The 8,817-nt window shown below is 46.6% G+C and overlaps 1 long non-coding RNA gene across 2 annotated transcripts in view; it reads left to right on the forward strand.

Moving 5' to 3' along the window:
- Nucleotides 1–8,520, forward strand: part of LOC127912905 (uncharacterized) — a 22,111-nt gene extending 13,591 nt beyond the window's left edge. The window contains exons 3-5 of one of the 2 annotated variants that reach the window (XR_008083983.1): nucleotides 7,339–8,209; nucleotides 8,248–8,288; nucleotides 8,330–8,520. This is a non-coding gene — a long non-coding RNA (uncharacterized LOC127912905). Of the gene's footprint in view, nucleotides 1–7,338; nucleotides 8,210–8,247 lie in introns of both variants that reach the window. The other variant, XR_008083982.1, reaches the window with a different exon arrangement.
- The last annotated feature ends 297 nt before the right edge of the window (nucleotides 8,521–8,817 follow it).

The raw sequence follows: 8,817 nt of genomic DNA on the forward strand, positions 1-8,817 counted from the left end.
GCCAGAGTGACCGATCACAGAATCCTGAGCTGGGAGAGAGGCCCCTCAGAAACACACAAGCATGCATCTTTACAACGTCTGTATGCCAGGAGCAGTCAGTCATCTAGGCCAGAGTGACCGATCACAGGGACTACAGAATCCTGAGCTGGGAGAGAGGCCCCTCAGAAACACACAAGCATGCATCTTTACAACGTCTGTATGCCAGGAGCAGTCAGTCATCTAGGCCAGAGTGACCGATCACAGAATCCTGAGCTGGGAGAGAGGCCCCTCAGAAACACACAAGCATGCATCTTTACAACGTCTGTATGCCAGGAGCAGTCAGTCATCTAGGCAAGAGTGACCGATCACAGAATCCTGAGCTGGGAGAGAGGCCCCTCAGAAACACACAAGCATGCATCTTTACAACGTCTGTATGCCAGGAGCAGTCAGTCATCTAGGCCAGAGTGACCGATCACAGAATCCTGAGCTGGGAGAGAGGCCCCTCAGAAACACACAAGCATGCATCTTTACAACGTCTGTATGCCAGGAGCAGTCAGTCATCTAGGCAAGAGTGACCGATCACAGAATCCTGAGCTGGGAGAGAGGCCCCTCAGAAACACACAAGCATGCTAACCCACACCGTGGAAACCTCCCAGTGTCCTTTAGCCTGATGGGGATTGATATAACGCCTTAGGGCTGTGACAGGCGTTGCATTTCGGGTTGACTATATACATTCATGGAAATAGAATGAATACGACAGGTGTCCCCATTCAAGTCAATTATGGCATAATGGATGGACTGGCAGCTGTTGCAGGAAGTGAAAGCAGAAAGTGTACCCATGTGCTGTGATTTGTTGATTCCACTCAACTGACATTACAACAAATACATTCCATGAGCCACATCAGTTAACGTCCTTTGGATGAACATTCTACATTACCATGGAAATGATTGCATCACAATACCAGGCAGCCATTGTGAGTGTACCCATGAGTTTACTAGTCATATTGCCAGGGTTAGAGGTTCCAAGACCGGTCTATTCATTATATTTCTATGTGTGCTGCCACAGGGAGGGGGCATTGCCTTGGCCACTGAAGACTTATTTGCTCCAACACATTGCTGAAAGAAGCAAAGAGCAACAAAGTTTCATCATGTTAAGAGTCCAGTTTCCACAGAAATGGACTCAAACGATTGTAGATTTTACCATTTTTATAAACATTACAAAACACACATACAAACCACAAACCACAACATCTTACTAGGGATGTCCCTTACAAAAAAACATTACTCGACCGAAAGTCGTCTGTTCTTTCCACAAATCGATTGGTCAAAATAGACACAGCCTGTGTGTTTTAATAAAATCAACTATATGCATTAAGCATGTCTGACGCTTTATGCTTCCTGTTTGAGGAAAGAAGACAAATGACTCGGGGCCGGAGATCAAGATAACCAGAAGAAGAAAACATAGTGACCCAGCCATTCTACTCCTGCTGTTAACTTGGGTCAAGCCTGAAGCTCACTCTAGAAAACTTGCAACATCTTATAAATATTCTGGTCCCTCCGAGTTTCCCGCGCCAATGAGTTCAGGACAGACACCAACTGTAGGCTATTTGCACAAGGGATAAGAAGTAGAGCTTGACTTGGGCAGGAGCTCACCAGAACTGATTACTGGCAACTCAAATGTTCTACTGATTGAGCTGCTGTTTCTCTTATAGGGATATTACCTCAAGTGTTGAGGAGCTCCTGAACCTACATAAACAGTACCAGCACCTAAAATGGCTACCAGAACTTCTCAGTCCAAGTCAATCACTGATAAGAGGTAATCAGGCCTATTTTATGATGTTTCCACTGGATCAGAGCAGGACATTTCTCTTTCACGCTGAGGGGTTATCGAAAGGGAGAGAGCTGGAAAGATTTTTCAAATACATTGAGGAACTATTGTCATTGTCAATGGATGTAAAAAAACAGATTGTTTGCTTGCTGTTTGAGGTGAAGAAAACATTACTTCAAAGCTCATTAGTGGTGGTGTGTTAAGCCAATCAGAAATACTTTCGGATCCCCAAAAGGGCACATTTTATATGCCTACATTTGCATATAAATAGGTCTACTTCTAAGCGTAATCAGGTGCACGTCCTTACTCAACATTGGCCAGGTAGCCTATAGGTTTACTTCTAAGCGTAATCAGGTGCAAGTCCTTACTCAACATTGGCCAGGTAGCCTATAGGTTTACTTCTAAGCGTAATCAGGTGCAAGTCCTTACTCAACATTGGCCAGGTAGCCTATAGGTCTACTTCTAAGCGTAATCAGGTGCAAGTCCTTACTCAACATTGGCCAGGTAGCCTATAGGTCTACTTCTAAGCGTAATCAGGTGCACGTCCTTACTCAACATTGGCCAGGTAGCCTATAGGTCTACTTCTAAGCGTAATCAGGTGCACGTCCTTACTCAACATTGGCCAGGTAGCCTATAGGTCTACTTCTAAGCGTAATCAGGTGCACGTCCTTACTCAACATTGGCCAGGTAGCCTATAGGCCTACTTCTAAGCATAATCAGGTACACGTCCTTACTCAACATTGGCCAGGTAGCCTATAGGCCTACTTCTAAGCGTAATCAGGTACACGTCCTTACTCAACATTGACAGGAACGGTCCAAACAAAAGACAATGACTAAATTGAATAATTTTGCACGCCCAATTTTTCAGTTTTTGATTTGTTAAAAAAGTTTGAAATATCCAATAAATGTCGTTCCACTTCATGATTGTGTCCCACTTGTTGTTGATTCTTCACAAAAATATACAGTTTTCTATCTTTATGTTTGAAGCCTGAAATGTGGCAAAAGGTCGCAAAGTTCAAGGGGGCCGAATACTTTCGCAAGGCACTGTACACAAATCTAAGGGATAGAATAAGAGTATGTACATATAAGTAAATGGATGGGCCATGAACGACCGGCATAGACGGTAAAATACAGTATATACATCTGGGATGAGTCGTGCAAGATACGGAAACATCATTATTAAAGTGGCCAATGATTTCAAGTCTGTATGTTAACCGCAGCAGCCTCTCTGTGTTAGTGATGGCAGTTTAACAGTCTGATTGCCTTGAGATTAGAAGCTGTTTTTCAGTCTCGGTATCAGCTTTGATGCACCTGTACTGACCTCACCTTCTGGATGATAGCAGGGTGAAGAGGCAGTGGCTCGGGTGGTTGCTGTCCTTGAAGATCTTTTTGGCCTTCCTGTGACATCGGGTGCTGTTGGTGTCCTGGAGGGCAGGTAGTTTGCTCCCGGTGATGCGTTGTGCAGACCTCACTACCCTCTGGAGAGCCTTACGGTTGTGGGCGGAGCAGTTGCCGTACCAGGCGTTGATACAGCCCGACAGGATGCTCTCGATTATGCATCTAAGAAGTTTGAGAGTTTTAGGTGACAAGACAAATGTCTTCATCCTCCTGAGGTTGAAGAGGCGATGCTGCACCTTCTTCACCACGCTGTCTGTGTGGGTGGACCATTTCAGTTTGTTCGTGATGTGTACGCCAAGGAACTTGAAACTTTACACCTTCTCCACTGCTGTCCCATTGATGTGGATAGTGGGGTGCTCCCTCTACTGTTTCCTGAAGTCCATGATCATCTCTTTTGTTTTGTTGAGGAAGAGGTTGTTTTCCCTCACACCACACTCCGAGTGCCCTCACCTGTAGGCCATCTCGTCGTTGTTGGAGATCAAGCCTACTACTGTTGTCTAGTGTCGTCCACAAACTTGATGATTGAGTTGGAGGCATGCATGGCCACGCAGTCATGGGTGAACAGGGAGTACAGGAGGGGGCTGAGAACACACCCTTGTGGGGCCCCAGTGTTGAGGATCAGCGAAGTGGAGGTGTTGTTTCCTTCACCACCTGGGGGCGGCCCGTCAAAGTCCAGGACCCAGTTGCACAGGGCGGGGTTGAGACCCAGGGCCTCCAGCTTAATGATGAGCTTGGAGGGTACTATGGTGTTGAATTCTGAACTGTAGTCAATGGACAGCATTCTTACATAGGTATTCCTCTTGTCCAGATGGGATAGGGCAGTGTAATGGAGATTGCATTGTCTGTGGACCTATTGGGGTAGTATAAAAATTGCAGTGGGCCTCGGGTGACCGGTAAGGTGGAGGTGAATATAATTTCGGACTATTTTATAATTCTCCACAGACCCTTTATTAGGCATGACGCTCTAAGATGTCTGTTTAAAAGGCCAGTACTCTGGACCCATTGTTCACGTTTGGTCAGAAGGTGAGATGTTTATTTCCTCCATATAACATTGTAAAAGCTGCAACTGAATTACAACCAGAGCCATTTTGGTTGGATGTTGAGCCTCACTGGGCAACATAAAGGAAAAATACTAACATTTCCTCCCGCAAGTCAATCTGCTTTATATTTACCAGAAGCTTTGGTTATAACTATTGTTCTGGGTAAGGTGTCTGTGGGGGAGGGAGAGGGCTTGTTTTACACAGTCTTCCAGTGTCAGTCTCAATTTGTCCTGCGCCAGGAGACCTAATCAACCCCAGATTGGAATGTTCACAGCTGAGCCTTTTACTCGTCTCTCTTGGCTGCAAATAATCCGTCTCAAAGCCCTGCAAGCGAGTAGCATAGACATGGCTAATAGCACAGATTCTGCCACTATTGGACATTTGTCAGACACAGGGCTGAGAAGTCCGCCTTTAGGCCATTACACTCAGTGCAGCTTGTTGAGGAGGATACAGGCCATTACACTCAGTGCAGCTTGTTGAGGAGAGAGGAGGATACAGGCCATTACACTCAGTGCAGCTTGTTGAGGAGAGAGGAGGATACAGGCCATTACACTCAGTGCAGCTTGTTGAGGAGAGAGGGGAGGATACAGGCCATTACACTCAGTGCAGCTTGTTGAGGAGAGAGGAGGAGGATACAGGCCATTACACTCAGTGCAGCTTGTTGAGGAGGAGGATACAGGCCATTACACTCAGTGCAGCTTGTTGAGGAGAGAGGAGGATACAGGCCATTACACTCAGTGCAGCTTGTTGAGGAGAGAGGAGGATACAGACCATTACACTCAGTGCAGCTTGTTGAGGAGAGAGGAGGAGGATACAGGCCATTACACTCAGTGCAGCTTGTTGAGGGAGAGAGGAGGATACAGGCCATTACACTCAGTGCAGCTTGTCGAGGAGAGAGGAGGAGGATACAGGCCATTACACTCAGTGCAGCTTGTTGAGGAGAGAGGAGGAGGATACAGGCCATTACACTCAGTGCAGCTTGTTGAGGAGAGAGGAGGAGGATACAGGCCATTACACTCAGTGCAGCTTGTTGAGGAGAGAGGAGGAGGATACAGGCCATTACACTCAGTGCAGCTTGTTGAGGAGAGAGGAGGAGGATACAGACCATTACACTCAGTGCAGCTTGTTGAGGAGAGAGGAGGATACAGACCATTACACTCAGTGCAGCTTGTTGAGGAGAGAGGAGGAGGATACAGACCATTACACTCAGTGCAGCTTGTTGAGGAGAGGGGAGGAGGATACAGACCATTACACTCAGTGCAGCTTGTTGAGGAGAGAGGAGGATACAGACCATTACACTCAGTGCAGCTTGTTGAGGAGAGAGGAGGAGGATACAGACTATTACACTCAGTGCAGCTTGTTGAGGAGAGGGGAGGATACAGGCCATTACACTCAGTGCAGCTTGTTGAGGAGAGAGGAGGAGGATACAGGCCATTACACTCAGTGCAGCTTGTTGAGGAGAGAGGAGGAGGATACAGACCATTACACTCAGTGCAGCTTGTCGAGGAGAGAGGAGGAGGATACAGGCCATTACACTCAGTGCAGCTTGTTGAGGAGAGAGGAGGAGGATACAGGCCATGACACTCAGTGCAGCTTGTTGAGGAGAGAGGAGGAGGATACAGGCCATTACACTCAGTGCAGCTTGTTGAGGAGAGAGGAGGAGGATGCAGCAGACCATTACACTCAGTGCAGCTTGTCGAGGAGAGGGGGAGGATACAGACCATTACACTCAGTGCAGCTTGTCGAGGAGAGAGGGAGGAGGATACAGACCATTACACTCAGTGCAGCTTGTCGAGCTTGTTGAGGAGAGGGAGGAGGATACAGACCATTACACTCAGTGCAGCTTGTTGAGGGAGAGAGGAGGATACAGACCATTACACGCAGTGCAGCTTGTTGAGGAGAGGGGAGGAGGATACAGACTATTACACTCAGTGCAGCTTGTTGAGGAGAGAGGAGGAGGATACAGGCCATTACACTCAGTGCAGCTTGTTGAGGAGAGAGGAGGAGGATACAGGCCATTACACTCAGTGCAGCTTGTCGAGGAGAGAGGAGGAGGATACAGACCATTACACCCAGTGCAGCTTGTTGAGGAGAGGGGAGGATACAGACCATTACACTCAGTGCAGCTTGTCGAGGAGGAGGAGACAGACCATCTGTAGCATTTTTATGTGTTCATACTTTGGATTCATCCCCTTGTGATACCAACTGTCAGGTATGTTAGGACTCAGTTACTCTATGTGAAGGCCCATCACTCCTCATATGCAAGGCTCTGGTTAAAACGGACAGCAAGGTCAACACACAGTACTTCATGAGGAATGAGAAGCAGGTGAGTTAGGGAAGGACCTCCTGTGGAAGGATGTCCCATTACTGTGGAGACAGGCGATGAGCAGGGTTTATTTGTGTCGTTTTGCCATGGAGACGGGAGTATCATGCTGCTACTGCAGGGCTGGCTCCAAACAGATCTTTAAACGGGACGTTTGTCCCCGTCAGTGTCTGCCTGCAGGCCCCTGTGTCTGCCTGCAGGCCCCAGGAAGGGGCCAGTGGAGATTACAGGAGAAGGAACTAGCTTCTGTAGAAGTAGAGTATAGAGTTGATCCTTCAATTTAGACTCAGGCTCCTTTCTTGATCAAGATTCCAGCCTTCATTTGAATGTGGTTATATTCAAATGTGCTTTTTTTTTTGTTTTAGTCTGCAAGAATGACCAATATCAGGACAGAAATTTGAAATACATTACCCGTTGTTAGTATAAAACCCTGCGTTGGAGTCTGTGGAAGATTTGCTAAAGACATACATCAGTACACAAAACAAGGTGTAAACATTCTAGACTGTAGACACTGTGAAGGCGTTGGCCACTCATCTGTTTGTAATAGAGCCTTCTGACGTTATTGAGTGGCTACCAGCACAAAACTTTGATCTTATCACACAAATGGTGTATTTCGTCCCCCCCCAAAGCTTGTCATGTAATTCTTGCTCTCCAGTAGCCGTCTTGTTCACATAACGTAAGTAAAGCAAACACTCTGGTGTCATCACTGGGGTGAGATGGACTAACCGTGTCTAGTTAGACTCAACGGACCCCCTCCTCCCTGTAACCAGAGAACATCCGAACCAGGAGCCCCCGCACACGACTGTACCCTGCCAGGAGCCCCCGCACACGACTGTACCCTGCCAGGAGCCCCCGCACACGACTGTACCCTGCCAGGAGCCCCCGCACACGACTGTACCCTGCCAGGTCGCCAACACCAAGCCTTCTGCACAAGGCCTGGTCCTCATCTCATCCTACTGTGTAGGGGTTTATGTGAATACTGTTTTGTGTGTGTGTGTGTGTGAGCGCGCACACTTCCCTTTCGCCACCTGTAATCTTCGGTCCCTCGAACAAACCTCTTGTATCAGTTGTTTTTATTGAGGCAGGGGAGTATCAGTTACAGAGTAGAGTTCGTGGGCAGCAGTAAATCACAGTGCGTGTGTGAAAGTAGAGACACTCACGGCTATTGAAGTGGAGGCCGTTGTCCTGTGGGAGCTGTAGTGGAGGGGGATCTGGCTGGATAGGGGCAGCATTCATAATGTGAAATGATATCCCCAGGACCTGAGCATAAGGGTCAAACGAAACCGCCTACAAACCTGCTGAGCATGCATCAATTCAGGCCTATGTACTGCCAACGTACTGTAGGAATGCCAAGGTTAAGATGATGTACTGCCAACGTACTGTAGGAATGCCAAGGTTAAGATGATGTACTGCCAACGTACTGTAGGAATGCCAAGGTTAAGATGATGTACTGCCAACGTACTGTAGGAATGCCAAGGTTAAGATGATGTACTGCCAACGTACTGTAGGAATGCCAAGGTTAAGATGATGTACTGCCAACGTACTGTAGGAATGCCAAGGTTAAGATGATGTACTGCCAACGTACTGTAGGAATGCCAAGGTTAAGATGATGTACTGCCAACGTACTGTAGGAATGCCAAGGTTAAGATGTACTGCCAACGTACTGTAGGAATGCCAAGGTTAAGATGATGTACTGCCAACGTACTGTAGGAATGCCAAGGTTAAGATGATGTACTGCCAACGTACTGTAAGAATGCCAAGGTTAAGATGATGTACTGCCATATGCTGTTGATATACAGTGTCTTCAAAGTTTTCACATTGTGTTGTTTTACAGCCTGCATTTAAAAATAGATTAAATGCAGATTTTATGTCACTAATAAATACATGTTTACCAATAGTGTCAAAGTGGAATTATGTTTTTAGAAATGAAATTCCGAATGAAAATATGAAATGTCTTGAGTCAATTATGCAGCCTGCATTTAAAAATAGAGTCAAAATGCAGATTTAACAAGTCACTAATAAATGCATGGACTATTTACCCCACAATAATATCAAAGTGGTTATGTTTTACCCCAACATACTATTATCTGTATGGTCCCTCGTCTCTGAAAATATGAAATGTCTCTGAGTCATTATCTGTATGGTCCCTCGTCTCTGTACCCCCACATACTATTATCTGTATGGTCCCTCGTCTCTGTACCCCACACATAAATGTGCTTTAACAAGTCACACATACTATTATCTGCATG

The sequence above is a fragment of the Oncorhynchus keta genome, chromosome 28 (genome assembly GCF_023373465.1).
Source record: "Oncorhynchus keta strain PuntledgeMale-10-30-2019 chromosome 28, Oket_V2, whole genome shotgun sequence".
Lineage (NCBI taxonomy): Eukaryota > Metazoa > Chordata > Actinopteri > Salmoniformes > Salmonidae > Oncorhynchus > Oncorhynchus keta.